This window comes from Nomascus leucogenys, chromosome 2, assembly GCF_006542625.1.
Source record: "Nomascus leucogenys isolate Asia chromosome 2, Asia_NLE_v1, whole genome shotgun sequence".
NCBI lineage: Eukaryota > Metazoa > Chordata > Mammalia > Primates > Hylobatidae > Nomascus > Nomascus leucogenys.
The window spans coordinates 46,454,228-46,481,286 of record NC_044382.1 but is presented as its reverse complement, the minus strand read 5'-3'; the positions used below and the strand labels follow the sequence as shown (position 1 = coordinate 46,481,286).

The 27,059-nt window shown below is 49.7% G+C and overlaps 1 protein-coding gene across 3 annotated transcripts in view; it reads right to left on the bottom strand.

Moving 5' to 3' along the window:
• IL34 (interleukin 34) overlaps positions 1–22,882 on the bottom strand; it is a 75,915-nt gene extending 53,033 nt beyond the window's left edge. The window contains exon 1 of one of the 3 annotated variants that reach the window (XM_003280921.4): positions 22,728–22,882. The gene's annotated coding sequence lies outside the window, so the exon portion shown is untranslated. Of the gene's footprint in view, positions 1–552; positions 666–22,727 lie in introns of those variants that run through there. The other 2 variants (XM_030829557.1, XM_030829550.1) reach the window with 2 other exon arrangements.
• Between the last annotated feature and the right edge of the window lie 4,177 nt (positions 22,883–27,059).

The following is a 27,059-nucleotide window of genomic DNA, read 5'->3' as shown; positions in this document are numbered from 1 at the left end:
ACACATACACACACACACACACACACACACACACATCAATTCCAAAGCTAGGAATTCTCACTCTAATTTTAATTTATTTTATTTTTGAGACAGGGTCCGGCTCTTTTGCCCAGGCCAGAGTGCAGTGGCATGATCACAGCTCACTGCAGCCTCAACCTCCAGGGCTCAAGTGATCTTTCCACCTCAGCCTCCTGAGTAGCTGGGACCACAGGCGTGAGCCACTGCTCCCGGCTCACCCTCATTTTAAAGATAAGGAAACCAAAGCTCACAAAGTTTGGCAACTTGCCTAAAGCCACGCAGCTGGCAAGTTGGTGAGCAAGTATGAAATCCAGATTGCTCTTGCTGTAACTCTACATCCCAGCAATGGTCTGAAAGCAAAGGAAAAGGCCACATTCCGCCAGCCCAGCAATTCTGTGCGGCTCAAAAGCCTGATTGTGAGGCCAAAGGAGCCTGGCCTCCACGGCTCACTGCAACCATGAGGATCTGGCGCTGGAGCGGGGAGACCTGAGTCCTGCAACTTCAGAGTCTCAACACAGGGACTGCATGCCCTACCTTGAGCTTGTCAGGGCAGTCCACTCCAGCTGTAGCCCAGAGCTGCTGGGTCTGGAGAGGAGTGATTCCACTTCACCACAGATGGGTTTGCCATCTTCACTTCCTCAAAAGCTGGAAAGTGTGTGGCCCTTGCCCTTCGGTCTCCCTGAGGCCCTCTCTGTCTGGGCTCAGGCTGGGGCTGGCAGCTCAGTTTCCTTGTCTCTGGCCAGGCAGCCAATTGGACAAAGGCATCCTTGGCTCTGCCAGGGCCATGAGAAGGCCCCTCCCAAGTAAGGGAAAATAGCCTTTCATTCCCTCTGTCCCCACCGCACCTGGGGCTGCTGGGAAACCCAGCAGGAGGCTCGCTTCTGATTAAAAAGGGATTGGGGCCAGATGGCAGTGGCTCACGCCTATAATCCCAGTACTTGGGGAGGCCAAGACAGGCAGATCACTTGAGGTCAGGAGTTCAAGACCAGCTTGGGCAAAATGGCAAAACCCCATCTCTACTAAACATACAAAAAAATAGCCAGACAGGGTGATCCCAGCTATTCACCAGGCTGAGGTGAGAGAGTTGTTTGAGCCCAGGAGGCAGAGGTTGCACTGAGCCGAGATCATGCCACTGAACTGCAGCCTGGGCGACAGAGCAAGACTCTGTCTCAAAAAAAAGAAAAAGGAATCAGGCTAGGCATGGTGGGACACACCTGTAATCCCAGCACTTTGGAAGGCCGAGGTGGGAGGATCCCTTGAGGCCAGGAGTTCAAGACCAGCTTGTGAAACATAGCAAGACCCTGTCTCTAAAATTTTTTTATTATTTTTAAATAAATAGATAAAGAGTCAGCCTCTGAGGAAGCACATGCACAGAAGACAGGGGAATGGAGAGGAGGAATGCTGAATCCATGCAGAGTGATTCAGAAACTCTAGGCCCAGTTGGGCACCCTCCCCTCCTTTCTCAGCATTCCCCCACTTCTCTCAACATTCCTTATCTCTCCCAATATTCTCCATCTCTGTCAGTATCCCTCACTTCTCCCAGCATCCCCTACTTCCCCCAGCATCCCTTGCTTCTCCCAGCATCTCCCACGTCTCTTAGCATCCCCTACTTCTCCCAGCATCCCCCACTTCTCCCAGCATCCACTACTTCTCCCAGCATCCCTGCTTCTCCCAGCATCTCCTCATTTCTCCCAGCATCCCCCACTTCTCCCAGCATCCCCTACTTCTCCGAGCATCCCCTCATATCTCCCAGCATCTCCTGCTTCTCCCAGAATCTCCTCATTTCTCCCAGCATCCCCTATCTCTCCCAGCATCCCGTTTCTCCCATATACTTTTTTCCATGTCCAAGCCAGAAACAGCTACCAACATATTGTCATATCAACCAGTTACACCTCATTTCCTCAAGCCTAATGCACGAATGATTGTAAAATGCACATTATTTTATGCACCATTGAGAAAGATTGGGGAAAACTGCCAATTAAATTATGATACACCATTCATCCTAATTTCAGAGGGGATGCTACGATAGGGGGAAGTTAGAATTAGTAGAATGTGGTAAGACTAAGAGCCCCATTGTGCATTTCATATCTTGCTTGGGGCTTACAGAATAATTCCATATGCAGCGCTGTGCTGTCAATGTTTGGTAAGCAGGCACCATGTGCCTACAACCATCCTAGACTTGGGGTTCAGTTCTCTGCATTTATGGAAATCACAGGGTAGTTGATGATCTTCAAGGCTGATCCAGAGAACATCTACAGAACAGTTCAAGGCTAATCTCTGTGGTGTGGACAATAAATGAAAGAGATGATTGGAGAAGGGATGGATTAGAGTTGGCCAAGGTGGTCAAGAAGGCTTTGTGGCAGGGGGCAGAGAGGGGTAGAGACTTAGACTAGAGGATGAAGGATGGAAAATAGGAATGAGAGAAGACATGGGAAGAGAGAAGTGGGGATAAAGTGAACAAAGAATGGAGATGAAGCTCACATAGCAGATACTCAGGACATCAAGGAGAAGGCTGGGTTTGTCTGGGACAGAGAAGCCATGTCAGGGTGTCAGGGGACTCTACACTGGACAGCCAGGACAAGGCCAGACTACAGAGCGACTTGGAAGCCAAGCAGGGTCAGGTGCCGTGACTCATACCTGTAATCCCAGCACTTTGAGAAGCCGAGGTGGGAGCATCACTTGAGTCCAGAAACTTGAGACCAGCCTGGGCAACATAGGGAGACCCCATTTCTACAAAATTAAAATTTAAAAACCCGGCCAGGTGTAGTAGTGTGTGCTTATGGTTCTAGATTTTTGGGAGGCTAAAGTAGGAGGATTGCTTGGGCCCAGGAGGTCGAAGCTTCAGTAAGCTGTGATCACACCACTACCACTGCACTCTATCCTGGGCAACAAAGCAAGACCCTGTCTCCAAAAAAAAAAAAAAAAAAAAAGCCCAGGCACAGTGTCTCATGCCTGTAATCCCAGCACACTTTAGGAGGCCGAGGCAGGCGATCACCTGAAGGTCAGGAGTTCGAGACCCGAGACCAACCTGGCCAACGTGGCAAAACCTCGTCTCTACTAAAAAAAAAAAATACAAAAATTAACTGGGCATGTTGGCGCATGCCTGTAGTCCCAGCTACTTGGGAGGGTGAGACAGGAGAATCGCTTGAACCTGGGAGGCAGAGGTTGCAGTGAGCCTAGATCTCACCATGAGACTTTGTGAAAGAAAGAAAGAAAGAAAGAAAGAAAGAAAGAAAGAAAGAGAGAGAGAGAGAGAAAGAAAGAAGAAAGAAAGAAAGAAAGAAAGAAAGAAAGAAAGAAAGAAAGAAAGAAAGAAAGAAAGAAAGAAAGAAAGAAAGAAAGAGGCAGTTCTGCCGGGCGCGGTGGCTCACGCTTGTAATCCCAGCACTTTGGGAGGCCGAGGCGGGCGGATCACGAGGTCAGGAGATCGAGACAACGGTGAAACCCCGTCTCTACTAAAAATACAAAAAATTAGCCGGGTGTGGTGGCGGGTGCCTGTAGTCCCAGCTACTCGGAGATGCTGAGGCAGGAGAATGGCGTGAACCCAAGAGGCGGAGCTTGCAGTGAGCCGAGATTGCGCCACTGCACTCCAGCCTGGGCGACAGAGCGAGACTCCGTCTCAAAAAAAAAAAAAAGAAAAAGAAAAAGGCAGTTCTTGACATAAGAGGTATAAGACAAAGTAATAAACCTAAGAAGGCCTATTTGCTCATTTCTGCTTGCCAGCAGAATTTCACAAAGTCCCTTGGCTCTCTGACAACGTGCAGCTCTCCAGAAAGATGCTTGAAGACAAAACAGGATAGAGCACTTGACCCCCGCCATCTCTTGCCTGAGTCAGTATATTCCTTAAAACATGCGTGACCCTAGCACTGCCTTATAGCAATCTGACAGAACTGCTCCTGGACTGCAGGCATCCGTCTATCGTCCTCAGTAAAATTTCCGAATAAAACTAATTTTCATTCTTTAAAAGATTGATTTTTTTTTTTAAATTTTATGAGACAGAGTTTCACTCTGTCGCCCAGGCTGGAGTGCAGCGGCGCAATCTCGGCTCACTGGAGCCTCCGTGTCCTCAGTTCAAGCGATTCTCCTGCCTCAGCCTCCCGAGTAGCTGGCATTATAGGTGTGCGCCACCATGCCTGGCTAATTTTTGTATTTTTAATAGAGTCGGGGTTTTGCCATGTTGGCCAGGCTGGTCTCAAACTCTTGACCTCAGGTGATCAGCCAGCCTTGGCCTCCCAAAGTGCTGGGATTACAGGTGTGAGCCACCGCGCCCGGCCAAAAGATTGATTTTTTTTTTCTTTAGTTGACAGAAGCACCAGGAGCAGTGCAGGTTCTTGAGCAGGGGCGTGGCCTGAGGAAAACATTACTTTACAAAATACTAATATGCAAGGTGAACTGCAGGCAAAAGCTGGAGGTCAGGACACCAACCATTCCCTCAAGTCCTGTGATATAGGAAGGTGACCTCTAAGAGGTCGCTAATGGAGGATGGTGTGCCTGGAAGGACCTGGCAGGAAGTTCTGGGGGGCAGACGGTTTGAGCCACGCTAAGATGGAGAAGCATCTCAGACCCTTTAAGGAACTGCCCCTTCGACCAGGCGCGGTGCCTTATGCCTGTAATCCCAGCACTTTGGGAGGCTGAAGCAGGCAGATCACCTGAGGTCAGGAGTTTGAGATCAGCCCAGCCAACATGGCGAAACCCTGTCTCTACTAAAAATATAAAAAATTAGCCAGGCATGGTGGCAGGTGCCTATTATCCCAGCTACCCGCTACTTGGGAGGCTGAGGCAGGAGAATAGCTTGAACTCAGGAGGCGGAGGTTACAGTGAGCCAAGATCGCGCCATTGCACTCCAGCCTGGACGACAAGAGCAAAACTCTATCTCAAAAAAAAAAAAAAAAAAAAAAAGAACTACCCCTCCAAGGCCTGATCCACCCAGGCATTTCCTGGCCTATTCTGGAGAGGGACAGCTATATAAAGAATCAGCTCCTTGACAACAAAATGGGTACCATTTAATAGATGCAGGGGCTAAAAACCACATTGCTTACGTTTGTATAGAGTGTACGTTATCATGTAAGAAAACACATTCTGCCTTTAGGAATTAAACAGCTGCATTTTGTAAGAGATGCATATGTTTGAAACATGTTCATTGATAAAATACTCCAGTCTTTCTGGATTAGTCCTTACTTGGCAATTTGTAACAAGAACTAAACAACTGGGCTAGAGGCAGTGGCTCACACTCATAACCTCAGCACTTTGGGAGACCAAGGCAGAAGGATCACTTGAGCCCAGGAGTTCGAGACCAGCCTGGGCAACATGGAGAGACTCCATCTCTACAAAAAAATTAATAATTAGCCAGGCATGGTGGCATGTGCCAGTGGTCCCAGCTACATGGGAGGCTGAGGCAGGAGTATCGCTTGAGCCCAGGAACTCAAGGCTACAGGGAGCCATGATCGTGCCACTGAACTACAGCCTGGACAACAGAGCAAGACACTGTCTCCAAAAAAAAAAAAAAGCTAAAAACTGGCTGAACTCTGTGAGGGGGTAACTTCGCTTTAGGAGATGGGCCCCTAGGAAATAAGGAAGTCAGTAATGGCCCAAAGCAGTGCCACTTGGGAACTACCCCAGAGCACAACAGAGGAGAAGGGGCTCAGTTCACTAGGAGGGTTAAGCAGCAGGCACCCACCTGAGCTGCTCAAGTGATCCAAATACAAACAGGTTGAGCTGGGGACAGCCTCTACTGAGTGTGCCTATACCCTGGGTGCTGGGACACTGTGGGGGCAATGGAGTATTATGGGTACAAGCACAGGTCTGGCTTCAAAGTCCCATCTTCCTCTGTAAAATGGGAATGAGGCTGGTTGCGGTGGCTCATGCCTGTAATCCCAGCACTTTAGGAGGCCAAGGGAAATCACTTGAGACCAGAAGTTTGAGACCAGCCTGGGCAACATAGCCAGACCTTGTCTCTACAAAAAACAATTTTTTTAATAAAGAGGGAATGAAATTTGCAGTCAGTGGTAAGCTATCATTACTATAAGCCTGACACACACAGGCAATAGGTGCTCCACCCCCATTGCAACTGGACACAAATATTTTTGGTAAGGTGTGGGGGACGGGTACAGACAGGCATATGCGTGGCTGCAGGGGCTCCAGTTTCTGAGGCAGTGGTGGGAAATGGGATGCCAGTGTGCCCAACGCCACGTGGAAGACAGTCACCTCCAGCCTGGGAGGAAGACACGGGGAGAAGTTGATTTGGCCCAGATCTGCTACTCAGATGCCTGCTTTGCAGCAACTCACACTCCCTGGCTCCATATCACAGCCTGTCATGACCATGGTCCTCTTTGTGCCTCTAGGGATGCCCTAGCCACCTTTCTGGGCAGTCTTAGTCTTGGCATAAATAAATGCTGCTATGGTCTGAATATCTGTGTCTCCCCCAAAATTCATCACCCCAAGGTGAAGGTATTAGAAGGTGGAGTCTTTGGAAGATGATGAGGTCGTGACGGTGAGGCTTTTGAATGGATTTAGTACCCTTATGAAAGAGACCCCAGAGAGATCCCTCACCCCTCCTACCTCTGAGGCTACAGGGAAAAGATAGCCACCTAGGACAAGGGCCCACACCAGACACCGAATCTGTCAGCACCTTGATCTTGGTCTTCCCGGGCTCTAGAACAATACACTTCTGTTGTTTACAAGCCTCCACGTCTGTAAAATTTTCTTTTTTTTTTTTTTTTTTTTTTTTTTTTTTTCTTTTTTGAGACGGGGTCTCACTGTGTCACCCATGCTTGAGTGCAGTGGCACAATCTCAGCTCACTATAACCTCTGCCGCCCAGGTTCCAGTGATTCTCCTGTCTCAGCCTCCTGAGTAGCTGAGACTACAGGTGCGCGCCACCACGCCCAGCTAATTTTTGTATTTTTAGTAGAAACGGGGTTTCACCATGTTGGCCCAGCTGGTCTCGAACTCTTGACCTCAAGTAATCCGTCCGCCTCAGCCTCCCAAAGTGCTGGGATTACAGGCATGAGCCACCATGCCCAGCCGGATTTTCTTATGGCAGCCCAAACAGACTAAGACAAACCCCATTTCTCCTGAGGTCAGCCAAACAAGGTTAGACTACTCCCCAGAAGAATGTTCCTACGAAACAAGAGAGGAGCCCTGGCACAGTGGCTCATGTCTGTAATCCCAGCACTGTGGGAGGTTGAAGTGGGAGGATCACATGAGTCCAGGAGTTCAAGACCAGCCTGGGAAACAAAGTGAGAACCCATCGCTATTAAAAATAAAGATTAGCAGGGCACAGTGGTGCACACCTGTGGTCCAGCTACACGAGAGGCTGAGGCAGGAGGATTAATTGAACCTAGGAGGTCAAGGCTGAAATGAGCCATGTACTCCAGCCAGGGTAACAGAGTAAGATCCTGTCTCAGAAGAATAAGAAGAAAAAGAAGGAGAAGGAATTAGAGGAGGAAGGAGGAGAAGAAAACTAGAGAGGAAACAAAACTAAGAAATTGAAATGCAGGCCAGGCACAGTGGCTCAAGTCTGTAATCCCAACACTTCGGGAGGCCGAGGCGGGTGGATCACCTGAGGTCAGGCGTTAGAGACCAGCCTGGCCAACATGGCAAAACCCCATCTCTACTGAAAATAGCAAAAAAAAAAAAAAAAAAAATTAGCTGGGTATGGTGGCGGGCACGCCTGTTACCCCAACTACTTGGGAGCCTGAGGCAGGAGAATTGCTTGAACCCGGGAGGCAGAGGTTGCAGTGAGCCGAGATCGTACCACTGCACTCCAGCCTGGGTGACAGAGGGAGACTCTACCTCAGAAAAAAAAAAAAAGAGAGAGAGAGAGATGAATTGAAATGCAGCCACCTGGAAATATGAGGGTTTCCCAAGGCCTAGAATATTTGATATGAATCTGCCCAGAGTAGACTGGCAGCCTCCCAAAGCCTCCTCCTCCTCATCTGCACCCACTGGCTTGGCAAGAGGCCCTCCCTTCCAAAACCTGTTTCCTCTCGCCTTGAGCAGTAGCAGCCCTGCCCCTAGATCTTGGCAGAACCAGTGTGTTCTGCTTGAGCTCTTGAAGAGGAAGGGAGTCCTCCCCAGAAAGTCCTCTTTGGGCCCTTGACCCTCCCTCAGAGATAATAACACCTGCCAGGCAGAATTCTTACGAGCATTAGATATTGAGCTTGAATTAGATTAGAGCTTGAATATACACATACAATCTTTGGAAGGACCCATAAGAACTAGGCATCAGTAACTGTCTTTGGATAGATGAATGGAGGCCTAGGGAATGAGAAGTAGAGGAAGCTACTCTTCACTACAAACCAATCTCTCTACATTGAATGTTTTTACTGTATGCACATATTACCTATTTGAAATTGAAAGCACAATGCCATTTATATTAGCACCCCAAAAATAAAATTCTTCACTATAAATCTAACAAAATATGTACAAGATCTGTATGAGGAGTACTATACAACCCTGATGAAAGAAAGCAAAGAAGATCTAAATAAATGGAGAGATATTCCATGTTCATGGATAGGATGATGCAATATTGTTAAGATGTTTGTTCTCCCCAACTTTGTAGATTCAATGTAACACAATAAAAATCCCAGAAAGTTATTTTGTGATATCTACAAGGTGATTCTAAAGTTTACATGGAGTAGCAAAAGACCTAGAAGGACAACACAATGCTGAAAAAGAAGAACGGAATTAGAGAACTGACACTCCCTGACTTCAAGACTTACTTAAAGCTATAACAATCAAGATAGGGTGGTATCGGTGAAAGAACAGACAAATAGATCAATGGAACAAAAGGGAACCAAGAATAGACTCACACAAATATAGTCAACTGATCTTTGACAAAGGAGCAAAGGCAATTCAATGGAAAAAGGATAGTCTTTTCAACAAATGGTGCTGGAATGATTGATCATCCACATGCAAGAAAAAATCTAGATATTGCCAGGTGCACTAGCTCACACCTCTGGTCCTAGTGCTCCAAGAGGCTAAAGCAGGAGGGTTTCTTGAGGGCAGGAGTCTGAGATCAGGCTGGGCCACATAGCAAGACCCCATCACCACAAAAAAAAAATAGAAAAAAATAGCCCAGTATTGTGGCATGCACCTGTAGTCCCAGCTACTCGAGAGGCTGAGGTGGGAGGATCACTTGAGCCCAGAGTTCAAGACTGCTATGAGCCATGATCGTGCCATTGCACTCCAGCCTGGACAACAGAGTGAGATCCTGTCTCAAAAACAACAACAAAAACAACAAACTAGGTACTAAGAAATCTTGATTCTAAGGTCTGACCTTAGACCTTAGACCTTTCACAAAAATTTATTCAAAATGAAACTTGAACCTAAACATAAAATGCAAACTATAAAACTTCTAGAAGATAACATAGGAAGAAAATCTAACTGATCTTGGGGTTGGTGATGTTTTGCTATATATCAAAAGCATGATCCTTGAAATAAAAAATTGACATTAGACTTTATTAAAATTAAAAGCTTCTGCTCTGCAAAAGACACTATTGCTAGGAAAAATGATAAAATATTTCCAAAAGACATGATAAAGACCTTGTATCTAAAATATACAAAGAACTCTTAAAACTCAACAATAAGAAAACAACCCAGTTAAAAAATGGACAATAGGGCCGGGCACAGTAGTTCATGCCTGTAATCCCAACACTTTAGGAGGCTGACACAGGAGGATCGCTTGAGGTCAGGAGTTCGAGACCAGCCTGGCCAATATGGTGAAACCCCGTCTCTATTTATTAAAAAAAGAAAAAGAATAAAACTGTGTTTTTAAGAAAAATTTTAAAAATAGGGTCAGGCGCGGTGGCTCATGCCTGTAATCCCAGTACTTTGGGAGGCCGAGGTGGGCAGATCATTAAGTCAGGAGTTCAAGACCAGCCTGACCAACATGGTGAAATCCCGTCTCTACTAAAAATACAAAAATTAGCTGGGCATGGTGGCATGTGCCTGTAATCCCAGCTACTCAGGAGGCTGAGGCAGGAGAATCGCTTGCACCCAGGAGGCAGAGGCTGCAGTGAGCCAAGATCACGCCACTGCACTCCAGCATGGCCGACAGAGTGAGACTCCATCTCAAAAAAAGAAAAAGAAAAAATAAACCAATAAATAAATAAATAAATAAAACTGCTTTGTAAAAGTCTACTGATTTTTTTTTTAAGGAAGTTTAAAAGCTATTTTTAAAATAATTATTCAGCAAATGGTATAGGCTTTGCAGGCAGACAGCCCAGGATTCAAGTCTCAGAACCCTGAGCCTGCCAAGCTTCCTCCACTGGGGTTTACAGCCACACCTTCCAGGGTTGGGTTAAGGGTCCCAGAACTCTGTCACAGCAGCATGAGAGTCAAAAGTTATGTTGCCACCTGATTCTCACGGGCAGAGAGAGGAGGGGCCTTCTATTACACCCCAGGAGGTGGTCGGGGTGGGGTGCACTGGGGAGAGGAACCAGGGCGAGTAGAACAGGAGGCACCCGCTCCAGTGACATCATCCAACAAAGGTTTCCTGCCTGTGAGAAGACACTGGAAAGTGCCTGGCCCCAGCCCAGCCTCAGCCGGGCCAGCAGGCCTGCTGGCCTTTATGCATTGCATGGCTTTACTGGGGCCTGGGAAGCCAGGGGGAGGGCTATGGAATGACCCAGTGTGGTAGAGACAAGAATGAACCTGGAGCAGGTGGTAGGGGAGTAGAAGGACCACCACCTCCCCGCTGCCCCCATGCTCCTTCCCACTGTGGCACCTTGGAGGAGACCCTAAGCAGCTTCTTCATCACTACCTAGTGCTACCAGGGACCCCACTCAGGACGGTGGCGAGAAGAGAAAGATCAAATGCACTTTGCTCCTCCAAGCAGCAAGGAGCACAAACACCACTGCCGTTGGCCCCAGCCCAGCCCCAGCACGGAGCCTCAGGGCCACAGCATGGGGAGGGGAGAAGCCAGGCTCCTAGGCATGACTTAACCTCTCTGATCCTCAGTTTCCTCATCTGCAGTATGGGAATATCAGCTGCACTTCACCAGCTGGGTTGGGCCCTGTAAGAATCTGGGGAGATGGTGCCTGTATAGGGCTCAGCACCCTGCCTGGCACAGAGGTAAATGACAGCTCCCTGTGCCTTCATACAAGGTGACTGCCAGGCAAGCTAACAGGGGTGGGGTGGGAGGACGGTGAGGGCCGTTCTTTTTTTTTTTTAAGAGACAGGATCTCACTCCGCTACTCAGGCTGGAGTACAATGGTGTGATCATGGCTCACTGAAGCCTCGACCTCCTGGGCTCAAGCGATCCTCCCACCTCAGCCTCCTGAGTAGCTGGGACTACAGGTACGTGCCACCACGCCTGGCTAACTGGGTCATTCTGGATAAACTGCTGCCCCTGCCGGAGTCACCCTCTGTCCTAGCTATAAGCGTGGTGGTCATCCTGCCTCAGCTCTGGGGACAAAGAAGGGCACTGGATCACTGCCATCAGGAATGGCGTTTATAGCCTATCAGGGGCCAGGTTGGAGTTGGACAAATTGAATCATGTGGACAAGGTCTTGGCACCCAGAGAGCTGAGCTGGAAAACACAGTTGCACAAAAGGCAAAATCAGCTCAACAGCTATGGGACAGACTTAGAGGCCTGGAAGAGAGTTATTAGGAGTGTCTCGTTGAATGTCAGGAGAAGGAAGGCATTGAGTGACACGGAGCCTGGCTCTCCCAGTCTCGGTCGGCATTGCCCCCACAGTGCTGTCCTGAGACCCCGGAGACCCGAGCAGGCTGGGGCCGGCTCTGGCTCCTCAGAGCAGCCAGCCCTGACAGTGTGAAGGCAGCCAGAGGGAGGGGCAGTGCACCGATGGCGGGGAGGGTAGAGCAGCTACATCTGTACTGTGGGGGTGGCAGCGCAACCCTGACCCCAGGAACTGACTGCCAGGGGCTGGCGCGGAGGGCAGGGAGAGGCCGGCTTGCGGGGGGACGGGTTTGGGAGACTTCCACCCAGGATGGAGGGCTCGAGCCGGACTGCCTGGGTTCGAATCCCAGCAACGCCAGCTGCTGGCTAACCTTAGGGGGGTGACTTAACCTCTGAGCTTTGGTTCCCAGGTGTTGACAGCCCCTACCGCACAGGGCTGTGGTGAGGGTTTGAGATCAAGTCTGTTCAGCTTAACACAGCACCTGGCCCAGTGAAAACAGCACTAGCTACTTCTGCGCTATTGGGCTAGACCTGGGACGAGTCTTCCCGCCTGGCTGCCCCCTCCCTCTGACCCGAGCACCACCTTTACACGGGCTTGTTATATACAATTTTTGTCTGGACTGGGTCACATCAGAGAGGTGCACAGCCTCGGAGGTACACAGCCTTGGCTCCACCCCCACCTCACACAAGCACCTCCTTACCTGCCTCCACTAATGGGGAGCTCCCCACTCCACAAAGCAGCCTCTGTTCCTCATGCAGACATCTCTGATCATGAGTTCTCTAGGGTGAGCCCAAATCTCTTCCCTACAACTGCCCCTTAGTGGGAGTGATTTTTCTGCCAGGGACTTTCCAATGTCTGGAATCTGCCCATCCCACACATGCTAGGAATCCCCCAAGCAGGGCCCCATCACGGCTCCAGGAAGGGTTCCCTGAACCCCAGCCCTCTCCTGCCGTGAGCAGCTTCTGCAGAATGGAGTAATGACTTCCACAGGGACACAGATGCCCCTCCCCTGCGTGGGTCTGTCCATCTCTCCAGCAGCACCTCCCTGAAGGCAGAAAGCTTTGGATTCCTGCAGACCTGAGGCTAATACCACAGTTCACATGCGTTGCCTCATCCAGTCCTCACGAACCCTGTAAAGGTCCTATTATTTTTTCCTTTGTTTTTAAAAATCATGGTAAGGCCGGGTGCAGTGGCTCACGCCTGTAATCCCAACACTTTGGGAGGCCGAGGCAGGCGGATCATTTGAGGTCAGGAGTTCAAGACCAGCCTGGCCAACATGGTGAAACCCCATCTCTACTAAAAATACAAAAAATAGCCGGGCATGGTGGCAGGCGCCTGTAATCCCAGCTACTCGGCAGGCTGAGGCAAGACAATCACTTGAACCCAGGAGGCGGAAGTTGCAGTGAACTGAGGTCACATCACTGCACTCCACCCTGGGTAACAAGAGCGAAACTCTGTCTCAAAAAAAAAAACATCATAGTAAAAAAACACATAATGTGAAATGTACCACAGCTATAAAAAAGAATGAGATCATGTCTTTTGTAGGAACATGGATGGAGCTGGAGGCCATTATCCTCAGCAAAGTAGGATGGAGCAGAAAACCAAATACTGCATCTTCTCACTTATAAGTGGAAGCTAAATGATGAGAACTCAGGGACACATAGAGGGGACAACAGACACTGGGGTCTATCTGAGGGTGGAGGGTGGGAGGAGGGAGAGGAGCAGAAAAGATAACTATTGGGCACTGGGCTTAATTCCTGGGTGATGAAATAATATATACAACAAACCCCCGTGACACGAGTTTGCCTGTATAACAAACCTGCACATGAACCCCTGAACCTAAAACAAAAGTTAAAAAAAAAATTAACCATCTTAACCATTTCTTTTCTTTTCTTTTCTTTTTTTATGACACAGTCTCACTATGTTGCCCAGACTGAAGTGCAATGGTGTGATCTTGGCTCACTGCAACCTCCACCTCCGGGGTTCAAGTGATTCTCCTGCCTCAGCCTCCTGAGTAGCTGGGATTACAGGTGCCCGCCACCACGCTTAGCTAGCGTTTTTGCCACCATTGTCAGATAGCATTTTTTTTTCCAGTGGCATTAAATATATTTATATTATTGTGTTACCATCACCACCATCCATTTCCAAAACTTTTCATCTTATAAAACCAAACTTTATATCCATTCCTCCTTCCCCACCCCCAGCCCCTGGCAACCACCATCGAAACATTCTACTTTCTGTTTCTATGAATCTGGCTACTCTGGCTCCCTTACATAAGTAGAATCATACAGTATTTATCTTTTGTGCCTAGCTAATTTCACTTTATTTCCTCAAAGTTCATTCAGATTGTAGCATGTGTCAGAATTCCCTTCTTCGTAAGGCTGAATCATACCACATTGTGTATATTTATGGCACATTTTGTTTTTCCATTCATCTGTTGATGAACACTTTAATTGCTTCTACCTTTTAGCTACTGTGACTGATGCTGCTATGAACATGGGTGTGCAAATATCTCTTTGAGACTCTGCCTTTATTTCTTTTTGGTATATATCCAGAAGTGGGATTGCTGGATTGTATGGTGATTCTATTTTTAACTTTTTTTTTTTTTAAATGAAGTTTCACTCTTGTTGCCCAGGCTTGGAGTGAAATGGCGTGATCTCAGCTCGCTGCAACCTCCACCTCCCAGGTTCAAGTTATTCTCCTGCCTCAGCCTCCCGAGTAACTGGGATTACAGACATGTGCCACCACGCCTGGCTAATTTTTGTATTTTTAGTAGATATGGGGTTTCGCCATGTTGGCCAGGCTGGTCTCGGGTCTTGAACTCCTGACCTTCAGGTGATCCACCCACCTCAGCCTCTCAAAGTGCCGGGATTACAGGCATGAGCCACCACGCCTGGCCTCTATTTGTTAATTTTTTCAGGAACCACTAAACCAGTTTCCACAGCAGCTGCACCAGTTAACATCCCCACCAACTGCGCTCAAGGTGCCAGTTCCTCCACATCCCACAAACACAGATTGTTTTCTGTTTGTTTTTGAGACAGGTTCTCACTCTGTCACCCAGGCTGGAGTGCAGTGGTGCGACCTCTGCTCACTGAAAGCTCCGCCTCCTGGGTTCAAGTGATTCTTGTTCCTCACCCTCCTGAGTAACTGGGACTACAGGCGTGCGCCACCACGGCCCTCTAATTTTTGTATTTTTAGTGGAGCCAGGATCTTGCCATGTTTGCCAGGCTGGTCTCGAACTCCTGGCCTCAAGTGATCCACTCACCTTGGCCTCCCAAAGTGCTGAGATTACAGGCGTGAGCCACCGTGCCCGGCCATTTTCCGTTTTTTTTTTCAATAGCAGCCATCCTGAAGGGTGTGGGGTAGTGTATTGTAGGGAGATTCTGTATTTTTCCCCATTTTAAGCTTAGGAAAGTAGGACTGGAGAGGCATGGTGACCCTGCCAAGGTCCCATAGGCGGCAGGTGGCAGAGCTGGGATTCAAACTCAGCGCTGTCAGCCGGGCGCGGTGGCTCACGCCTGTAATCCCAGCACTTTGGGAGGCCGAGGCGGGCAGATCATGAGGTCAGGAGATCGAGACCATCCTGGCTAACATGGTGAAACCCCGTTTCTACTAAAAATATAAAAAATTAGCCGGGCGTGGTGGCGGGCATCTGTAGTCCCAGCTAATCGGGAGGCTGAGGCAGGAGAATGGCGTGAACCCGGGAGGTGGAGCTTGCAGTGAGCTCAGATCCCGCCACTGCACTCCAGCCTGGGCGATATAGTGAGACTCTGTCTCAAAAAAAAAAAAAAAAAAAAAACTCAATGCTGTCTGCGGCTGTGTGGTGCTCTCAGCAGCCTCCATACCCACAAATCCTTGCTGTGCCACTGCTTAGTGGCCACCCTAGGGCCTCCAGCATTGATCTCCACCGAAGGCCTGGCCAGGGAGGAGGCAGTGACCCCGAAGGAGACCACCCCTGAGAGTTGCAAGACTAACCCCAGCCCCTGGATCCCCCTGACCTAGTTGACTGTGACACTAGCTAGCATTTTGGGAGGGGCCTCCATCTCACACAGGCAGGAGCAGGGCCCCAGGGCTAGCTGGGCAGCCCCCAAATGAGCCGGCAACATCTTGGATTATCTTGCAGGAGAGCAGGGGGCCCGCCAGCAAGGTGACCAAACCAGGTGGCCGCCACAGGTGGACGAGGGCACAGCCCATCTGGGGTCACATCTCATCACTGCCACCTCCCACTTGCGTGACCGTGGGCAAGCTGGGAGACTTCCCTGTGCCTCGATTTCTTCATCTGTAAAATGGGGGAGACTCAGTTGCACCTTGCAAGGAACTGTGAGCATTCAGTGAGCAGCAGACACACAATGCCAGGCTGGAGGGCAGGCCCAGGACGGTGCCTGCCATTCCTCCGTACCCCACATCTACCCTATGCCACTCTGCCCCTCACCACGGGAGGCATTGGCAGAGCCTTAGGACTAAGGCTCCTCTGAGTGGTAACACATTTGTTTTTGTTTGGTTTGGTTTGAGGCTGGGTCTTGCTCTGTCACCCAGGCTGGAGTGCAGTGGTGCAAACACAGCTCACTGCAGCCTCAGCCTCCAGGGCTTAAGCCGTCCTCCCACCTCAGCCTCCCAAGTAGCTGGAACTACAGGCACACACACCACCAGTTATCTTTTGTAGAGACGAAGTCTTTCCATGTTGCCCAGGCTGATCTCCAACTCCTGGACTCAAGTGATCCGTCTCGGCTTCCCAAAGTGCTGGATTACAGATGTGAGCCACCAGACCAGGCCTTGAAGGGATTTTTGTACACCCATGTTTATAGAAGTGTTATTCACAATAGCTAAGAGATGGAAGCAACCCAAGTATCTGTTGACAGGTAAACAGATAAACAAAATATGGTGTATATATATACAATAGGGTTTCATTCAGCCTTAAAAACAAGGAGGCCAGGGCTGGAGGCAGTGGCTCATGCCTATAATCCCAGCACTTTGGGAGGCCGAGGCAGGCGGATCACGAGGTCAGATCAAGACCATCCTGGCTAACATGGTGAAACCCCGTCTCTACTAAATATACAAAAATTAGCTGGGCATGGTGGTGGGCGCCTGTAATCCCAGCTACTTGGGAGGCTGAGGCAGGAGAATAGCGTGAACCTGGGAGGTGGAGCGTGCAGTGAGCGGAGATTGCGCCACTGCACTCCAGCCTGGGCAACAGAGTGAGACTCCATCTCGAAAAAAAAAAAAAAAAAAAAAAAACAAGGAGGCCAGATGCAGTGGCTCACGCCTGTAATCCCAGCACTTTGGGAGGCTGAAGTGGGAGGACTGCTTGGGCCCAGGAGTTCAAGACCAGCCTGTGCGACATAGGGAGACCCTGTCTCTACAAAAAAAATTTTTCTTTTTTTTTTTTGAGACAGAGTCTCCCTCTGTCACCCAGGCTGGAGTACAGTGGCACAATCTCGGCTCACTGCAACCTCTGCCTCCCAGGTTCAAGCAATTCACCTGCCTCAGCCTCTTGAGTAGCTGGGACTACAGGTGCACATCACCACGCCTGGCTGATTTTGTATTTTTAGTAGAGACCAGGTTTCATCATGTTGGCTGGGATGGTCTCCATCTCCTCGTGATCTGTCCGCCTCGGCCTCCCAAAGTGCTGGGATTACAGGTGTGAGCCACCGTGCCCAGCCTCAAAAAAAATATTTTTTAATTGGCCAGATATGGTAGCACATGCCTGTGGTCTCAGCAACCCGGGAGGCTGAGGTGGGAGGATCGCTTGAGCCTGCAGTGAGCCATGTTTGTACCACTGCACTCCAGCCTGGATGACAGAGCAAGACTCCTTGAGGACATTATGCTAAGTGAAATGAGCCAGTCATGAAAAGACAAATATTGTATGATTATGATTCCACTTACATGAGGCACTTACAGCAGTGAAACTCACAGAGACAGACATCTGAAAGGTGGTGCCCAGAGGCTGGGGGGAGGGAAATGGGCAGTTTGGGGAGTCATTTAATAAAGAGAGACTTTCTGTTTGGCAAGATGAAAAACATTCTGGAGATCTGTGGTACAACGTGGATTTTCTTAACTCTAGTGAACTGTACCCTTAAAAATAATTAAGATGGCTGGGCACGGTGGCTCACACCTGTAATCCCAGCACTTTGAGATGCCAAAGCAGGTGGATTGCCTGAGATCAAGAGTTCAAGACCAACCTGGCCAACATGGTGAAACCCTGTCTCTACTAAAAATACAAAAATTAGCCGGGCGTGGTGGCAGGAGCCTGTAATCCCAGCTACTCCGGAGGCTGAGGCAGGAGAACTGCTTGAACCAAGGAGGCAGAGGTTGCAGTGAGCCAAGATCTTGCCATTGCACTCTAGCCTCGGTGACAGACCAAGGCTGCATCTCAAAAGAAAAAAAGAGAGAGAGAGAGAGAGAAAGCAGGAAGACAAGGAAACAGCAAAGTGCTGGCTCTTGGGAAAGAGGGAAGGGAATAATTGAGAAGATGCCTGGGTGACAAAGCCGAAGGGCATCTGGGACTTGGTGGTGGAGTCCTGGCCAGAGTGTGGACTTTCTCATGCTGAGAGAGGCATGAGCACCCCAGAAAGCTCTGCAGCAGAGCGCTGACTTTTCCCAGTGACTGCCGGGAAGTCCACATTGGAAGTCTTTGGCCATTCCGATTCATCATTTTGACCTGAACCTTTCTAGCTATAGGCAAGTCTCGACCCATCCACATCCCCCGGTGTGGAGAGGACCCCAAGGGGAAAGCCTGGCTGTTTTCCAGGCGTGCTGGGATGCACAGACGGAGTTCTCCAGACAGCCCCTGGGAAGCTCAGGAAGCAGGTTCCCAGGCCAGTTGCAGCCCAGTTCCCAGGGGACACTGCCCCTTACTTACGAGACGTGGCCCTCACACGCAAGCATGCATGACAGCTGGAGCCCAGAACCACCCCAGGATCATCCCACACCTGGAGGCCATAGTTCTCAGACTTCCATGGAGTCTCTCTCGAGGTCAAAGTGTCACACTGCCCATCTGGGACAAGATGTCTCTCCCTCTTACGGCTGGGTCAGAGAAGGCTACGGGACAGTATATCCTTGGGAGCAGGGGAAGGGGAGTTGTGGCTTCCAGAAACATTGTACAGAACCCTAGAAGGAAAGAGCTGTAAGAAGCCTAATTGCCCTGGGCCAGGCACAGTGGCTCACACCCGTAATCCCAGCACTTTGGGAGGTCGAGGTAGGTGGATCACTTGAGGTCAGGAGTTCGAGATCAGCCTGGCCAACATGGTGAAAAGCCATCTCTACTAAAGATACAAAAATTAGCCAGGCGTGGTGGCGCACACCTGTAATCCCAGCTACTTGGGAGGCTGAGGCATGAAAATCATTGAACCCAGGAGGCAGGGGTTGCAGTGAGCCGAGATCACACCACTGCACTCCAGCGTGGGTGACAGAGTCCTCCTCTGAGGCAGGAGGAAAGATCTACATGCTCTGGTGGTGGGGCTGGGACCAGAACCCAGCACCCAGGGCCCCAACTCCCAGGCCAGGCTTCCCTGACCCAGGCCTGTCCTGATAACCCCTCTCTTTGCAGTTATTTATTTTGAGTATAATTAGAGCCCCTGAGATGCAGGGGAAGGCTGGAGGCACACCAGGCCACCAACAACATCAGCTGCCAACACTCGCTTCGTCCCTCGAAGCCGCAAGAACAGACATCTCAAAACCTGCTTAAATTTCCTCATCATTGCCAGGCGCGGTGGCTCATGCCTGTAATCCCAGCACTTTGGGAGGCTGAGGCAGGTGAATCTGTTGAGGTCAGGAGTTCAAGACCAGCCTGGGCAACATGGAGAAACCCCATCTCTACTAAAAATAAAAATACAAAAGTTAGCCAGGCATGGTGGTGCGTGCCTGTAATCCCAGCTACTCGGGAGGCTGAGGCAGGAGAATCCCTTGAACCCGGGAGGCAGAGGTTGCAGTGAGCCGAAATCGGGACACTGCACTTCAGCCTGGGCGACAGAGCAAGACTCCGTCTCAAAAAAAAAAAAAAAAAAAAAAACTCCTTATCATTGAGATCAAATCCAAATTCTCACTTGATCTTCAAAGTTCTTCAAAATCGTATCCCCACCACCTCCCCTCATCTCATCTCCCACTCCCCTGCTCCCTACACACAGCCCTGCAGTTCTCCCAAACGTCTCTCCCTTCTCCAAACTCAACTCGGCTTCCATGCCTGCTACGCCAGCTTCCTTCCAATCTCTGCCTAATCAATCGTTCCTCATCCTTAAGTTGGAGCAATTTCCCAAGCACCCAGGCCGACTGGGCCATTGTCTTTGCTGCTTCTGTAGCAGGGGGCGTGTGCCTATGTCAACAGCAGAGAGGCATCTTGTGCATGTCTCTCCCTGGTTCCCAGCACCAGGGCTGGCCAACCCAATCAATGTTTGTTGTCTGAGAAAATGAACACATGGATTTTCTGCCTGTCCTTTATAGCTAATTCCAGTACCTTCCCGAAGGCTCTGGAGTGCAGCCTTGACTTCCACGGTAAGGGCTCCTTCGGGCCAACTGCTTTATCTGTGTGATCTCACGTAATTCTAGGCCACAGATATTAACACGTCCATTCTGCAAATGAGAAAACTGGGGGTCGTAGAGGTCCCAGTGACTGCCCACAGGTGGGAAGTGGTGTGGCCGGGACCGGAATCCAGCCCGACCAGCTCCAGAGCCTACGCTCCTTCTGCTGAGCCATGTGTGTAACCTACCCCGGTGACAGCAGGCTGGGGCTGGGCAGGTGCACCCACAGATGTTCCGGAAACTCTCCAATCTGTCCAAGGGTCCCTTAAACCTGCATGTTGAGGAGGGTGGGCTGACAGATAAGAATGGTGGCATCCAGATGTGACAACAGAGGGGAATGAAAGCTTGAGGGTCCCCCAGAGGGAGGCCTGAGCCTGATGCTCCACCTGCCAGCCTTGGGACAGACAGAGGCCTAGTCAAAATATCCTCGAACAGGCAATGAAGCCTTTCACTCTAGTTACGATGAAGCTGGGTAAGAATAGGCTCTGGGCCAAGAAGATGTCCTTGACCTTATCAATTTTGCCTGGCTAGTTAAAGCCCCAGGCTTGGGGAAGAGGGGGCCTCCAGGGGTGCTTGTTAAGCGCCAGACCTTATGCTAGATGCTTCACAAACAGGATCTCTGACTTCCAACATCCCTAACAGGTTTTTGTTTGTTTTTGTTTTTGTTTTTTGTTTTTGTAGAGACAGAGTTTCACCATGTTTCCCAGGCTGGTCTCGAAATCCCAGGCTCAAGCAATCCACCCACCTCAGCCTCCCAAAGTGCTAGGCTTACAGACATGAGCCACCATGCCTGGCCCCTAACAAGTTTTGTAACCTCTATTTTACACATGAACTAACTGAGGCACAATGAAGTTACGTGTTGGAAGTTCATGGTCAGGCAGCTACTGCATACAAACCCAGGCTAGTCAGCCTTCTAAAGCCAAGCTCCTAACCACTACGTTAGACTGTCTCTGTCCCCTTCCTGAGAAATCCCAGAGATCTCAAATCCCCTGCCCAGCCCATTCTGCCACCATGGCCCTGGAAATTAGTAAATTAGTCCTGTAATTCTCATGAGCGAGCTGACCCCACGCATACCATGAGCTGAGCTGCAAAAATGTTCTTGCCCTTGGCCCAGAGTATTCATTCTGGATGCAGAATACACTCCAAGGAGAAGGGGAAAAAAACAATAACTTCAAATACCAAAAAAAAAAAGTTATTTCCAGAGTTGTCCATAAAAGTCGAATTATTCATTGCAAAACACCTAGAAGCAACTCAACTTCACCATCAGCGGACAGAGGCTGCCCGTCCAGAGATGGGTCTGTTAACTTGGTGAATACCATGTGGACCTTAAAACAACATCTAGTTAGTTGGTTTATGTGCATTTAAAAATAAGTGCAAAGTTGGCCGGGCATGGTGGCTCACGCCTGTAATCCCAGCACTTTGGGAGGCCGAGGTGGTTGGATCACTTGAGGTCAGGAGTTCGACACCAGCCTGGCCAACATGGTGAAAGCCCATCTCTACTAAAAATACAAAAATTAGCCAGGCGTGGTGGCGGGTGCCTGTAATCCCAGCTACTCAAGAGGCTGAGGCAGGAGAATCGCTTGAACCCAGGAGGCAGAGGATGCAGTGAGCTGAGATCACGCCACTGCACTCCAGCCTGGGCGTGGAGCAAGACTCCATCTCAAAAAAAAAAAAAAAATGCAAAGTTTAAAAGCAGAACACTTCATTTTAATTTCAGAAATCCCATCTGCATGAGAAAGACTTACCTATGCTGTTGACTTTTTTGCCTCTTTCCTTTAAAGAACTTGAAATCAATTAATTTTTTTTTTTTTTTTTTTTTTTTTTGAGACATAGTCTCACTCTGTTACCCAGGCTGGAGTGCAGTGGTGTGATCTCGGCTCACTGCAACCTCCACCTCCTGGGCTCAAGTGTGTCTCCTGCCTCAGCCTCCCGAGTAGCTGGGATTACAGGCATGTACCACCACACCTGACTAACTTTTTTATTTTTAGTAAAGACAGGGTTTCATCTTGTTGGCCAGGCTGGTCTCAAACTCCTGACCTCAAGCGAGCCGCTCGCCTCAGCCTCCCAGAGTGCTGGGATTACAGGCGTGAGCCATTGCGCCCGGCCAAGTCAATTAATTTTTGGAAAAGTAATATATGCAAGTGATAGTTCACACACACAGTACATTAAGGTCCAAAGACCTACGTCAATATATAGTAGAGCAGCGCCCCACAGCCCATGCCAACCATTTGAGAATGTAGGTTTGTCAATTGACTAAACTCTGAAGGGCACACACAGAGGTGACTTGCTTTATGGTTATGTGGATCTGCTTTTTCCTGCAAGGCTGATGAAGGCAAAGATTAAAAATTGAAACCCAGAGCAGACAGTTCTACTGAGGCATACTTCTGTGAGGCATACTTCAGAGTGTCTTGGCTAGGACTGTCTTTGTCAAGTCTAGCTCAAGTCCCTCTTCCTGGGATCAGTGAAGCAACAGCAGAATCGGGGTGGGGAAGCCAGGCCGTCAGAGGCAGAAGAAAGCTAGGCGTAAGAGAGAAAGCCCGCTGCCTTCTTACCTGTTCACGTGCCAAGACTCGGTCTCCTAGGGTTTGCTGGTGGCCTTAAGGGGCTCCAGGACCCCAAGCAGGTGCCTAAGGGCCATGGGCAGTGGGTGCCAGGTGGGAGAGGCTGAGGCTGCCCCCAGCCCACAGTCCAGGCTTCCCGTCTGATGAGAAGGGCGGAGAAAGCAGGCCACTGCAGCTCTGCTCAGGAACCGAAGCCAGCAGGGGCGGGGCAGGGCCACGTGGCCCCCGCCTGCCTTGGAGTGTGGAGTAGGAGGGAGTCTTCAACCAGAGGATCAGCCAGGGGACTGCTCTGACTGAGGGCGCCAGCCAGTTGACTACAAGAAGTCCCCCAAACCCAGGCCCTGGCTCCCAGGCAGCTTGGAGTGTTCTAAGGGACTACCCCAGCTCCTCTCCAGAACACTTGGCCTAGACAAAAGCCTCTTCTCATAAAACTAAGAGCCAGGTGATGGGGAGTTGGGTGTAGTGACATGAGCCTCAGGGGAGGAGGCTGAGGCAGGAGACTCTCTTGAGGCCAAGAGCTCGAGGCTGCATTGAGCTGCAATTGCACCTGTGAATAACCACTGTGCTCCAGCCTGGGCAGTATAGCGAGATCCTGTCTCTAAAAAAACAAAACAAAACACAAAACTGAGTGATGTGGTGGTGACTGGAGAGTTTGTGTGTGTGTGTTGGGGGGGGTGGACTGGGAGTCCATTAGGTGGAAGAAAAGGCCTTTCTCTGATACATCATCCCTGTTGAGCACCAATGAGTTACCCAGTCTACAGATGAAGAGACATGAGCTCCAAAAGGTGAATAATCTTTTTTTTTTTTTGAGACAGAGTTTCACAGCAGGGACTACAGGCACACTCCACCATGCCCAGCTAATTTTGTATTTTTAGTAGAGACGGGGTGTCACCATGTTGGCCAGGCTGGTCTTGAACTCCTGACCTCAGATGATCCGCCCATGTCAGCCTCCCAAGTGTTGGGATTACAGGCATGACCCACCATGCCTGGCCTTTTTTTTAGACAATGTCTCTATTGCCCAGGCTAGAGTGCAGTGGCACGATCACAACCCACTGTGGTCTTGACCCCCTGGGCTCAATCGATCCTCCCACCTCAGCCTCCCAAGTAGCTGGGACGACTACACCCAGCTAATTTTTATTTTTTTTATTTTTTGTAGATACAGATGTCTCCCTATGTTGCCCAGGCTGGTCTCAAACTGCTGGCCTCAAGGAATCCTCCTGCCTTAGCCTCCCAAAGTGCTGGGATTCAGGCTTGAGCTACTGTGCCTGGCCTTGGGTAAGATTCCTCATCCCTTTTCTGGGGCTTGAGCCCAGGAGTTAGAGACCAGCCGGTGCAACATAGAAAGACCCCCATCTCTGAAAAAAAAAAAAAATTAAAAAATTAGCCAGGCATCATGGTGGCTCATGCCTGTAGTCATAACTATTCAGAAGGCTGAGGCAGGAGGATCACTTGAGCCCTGGAGGTCGAGGCTGCACTAAGCTATGACCGAGCCACTGCACTCCAGCCTGGATGACAGAGCAAGACCCTGTCTCTTTTCTTAGAAAAAAAAAAAAAAAGAGAGAGAGAGAGATTGAGAAAGAGAGAGAGAGAGAATCTTACCTAAGATTCTCCAGCTGGTTACTGAGGTTTGACCCTAAAGCCAGGCTTTCCTGAGAGACACAGGACCTGTCCTGGTGTAACACGTGGCCTCAGACCCAGCATTTATGGGATTTGAGGTCCTTTCCCTCAGCACCATCACCAAAGGTACAGTCATTCTCCCTTCAGCAGGGTCAGAGTGGGCAACTGCAGGGGCATCTTCAGGATCTCTGTCAAGTTTTCATAGCAGGCTTCCTGATTTTACTAGACTGCATTTGGATTCATTAGGGGTGGGCCAGTGCGGGAGGGAGGATAGGAGAAGGGCTGTGTTCAAAGCCTCAAACTATCCAAGAGGGGAGTCTGTAGTGTTTCACTGAATGTGAGCACAGAATCCTTGATTTAGGAACTCCTTATTAACACCCAGTCTTCCACAGCCGACCTAGTCTGGAGTGCTGACCTGGCTGGATGCGGTGGCTCACGCCTGTAATCCCAACACTTTGGGAGCCTGAGGCGGGCGGATCACCTGAGATCAGGAGTTCGAGACCAGCCTGGCCAACATAGTGAAACCCCGTCTCTACTAAAAATACAAAAATTAGCCAGGCGTGATGGCAGGCGCCTGTAATGCCAGCTACTCGGGAGTCTGAGGCAGGAGAATCGCGTGAACACGGCAGGCAGAGGTTGCAGTGAACCAAGATCACTGCACTCCACCCTGAGCGACAGAGTGAGACTCAGTCTCAAAAATAAAAAAATATAAAAAGAAGAAAAAGAAGAAAAGAAGAAAAAGAAATGCCAACCTAGTGATAATAGTGCGCTTTATTCCGAGTGCCAATGCATGCCACAAGTAGTTGTTCATGAAATGTTTTCTCAATTGGATCGACAAAACTGGATTCCTGGTTTGGCCCTGAACTTGCAACAGGACAATAATGCCCACGCTGGAATGTTCTGGGCTAACTCCTTACCCGTCCCCAAGGTAGTGGCCACACAGATCACACACACTCTCTGCAAGGCCCTGCTGGAAAACTCTGCCAAGGCGTTGATTCATCCGTTGGGCAGCTCGTGGGAGGGCAGAGTGGGTGGAGGTGATGGGGGCACAGCCACAGGATCTCACTGGGGCCTCACAGAAGCCTGAACACCTCACGGTGCCCTCTGGGGCCTCTTGGCTTGGAATGATGCCCCTTTCTTTCAAAGCATCACATATAGGACAGCAGGTCCCCCAGATCTCCCAGGGCCAGAGCCCCAGGTCAGCAGACAAGCCTCAGAACCCCTGAGCACTGTCATGTGCCTTTGTGCTACCATGACCCCGAGAGACCAGTTTTTGTTTTTTGGTGTTTTTGAGACAGGTTTCGTTCTGTCATCCAGGCTGGAGTGTAGTGGCGCAATCACAGCTCACTGCAGCCTCAAACTCATAGGCTGAAGTGATCCTCCTGTCTCAGGCCCCTAATTGCTGGAACTACAAGTGTGCACCACCATGCCTGGCTAAATTTTGTATTTTTGGAGAGATGGGGTTTTGTCACGTTGCCCAGGCTGGTCTCAAACTCCTGGTCTCAAGGGATCCTCCTGCCTCGGCCTCTCAAAGTGCTGGGATTACAGGTGTGAGCCACCATGCCGGGCCCAGTAGATCAGTCTTATTCTACCAATTTACAGGCAGGAAACCAACACTATGCTTAGAGGCTAGTGAGCCCAGGTCATCTGACTCTGTATACAGTGCTCTCTTCATGGACTTTGCTGCCTCTTGGCATTTGGTAGGTGGAATCTCGTTTCTGATTGCTTTATGATGACAGCATTGCCTTTCTCCAGTTACAGCATCGACTCCCTAAAGCTGAGATTCCCCAGTGTGTCCTCATAACAGCTGGAGGCCCTAATAACCCACAGGAAATGGTAGTATGTCCCTTGACCATCACGTGTCACTAGCTTATACACATATACTCATGGCTCCAAATTAGTAACTTCTAAGCCTAAACGCTACCAAATAACCCAACTGAAAGCACCTCTCCTTTCATTCTGAGACTGCAGTCAGAGAAGGGAGCAAGTTCTGTTGAGTGGACCCAGGAATTTAAAACTTGAGGACTAGGCTCTGGAAGGCAGAGTGAGAGGTGGGAAACTGAAGGGGGCTTGCCTCTGGGCATCGCCAGAGATGCTGCATACGGGAGTGGGGTGGGGTAGGGTGGGGCTAACAGGGCCCCTCAGCTATTCCAGATGGGCTGGCCCAGCTCCTTTTCCAAATCTGAAACTTCCACACCTGGTTTTCTTTGATAACGTTTTTTTCTTCATTTTGAACAAGCAGCAATGTTCATTGTCCATCACAGCTACTAATCCTAACACTCGACTGTGAAGCAGACACATGCCCAGACATCACCAGCAGACTCTTTTTTTTTAAAAACAGGGCTTCGATCTGCCTGCCTCTGGCCGCCCAAAGTGCTGGGATTACCAGCCATGAGCCACCGTGTGAGTAATTGGGAGCAGACACCAGGAATCTGTTGTGACAAATGAAAAGGGTTCTAATATCCCACTGGGATTATGAGCCACACCTACAGGTTTCCTACCATTTCCTGACCTAAAGCCCCTGCTGCCCACTCCCCACCTCTTCATTTTTCAGACTTCGGACCTTCTGATTTTTCCTGAAGTCCCAAGGTTGTGGCTGAGAAAATCAGATGCAGGCTGTAGGCTCTTCTGAAACTGGTGACAGGCCCTCTGGCAGACTCACCTGACCGCCAACCTCACAGCGACAGACTGCCAGGTTATAAACTC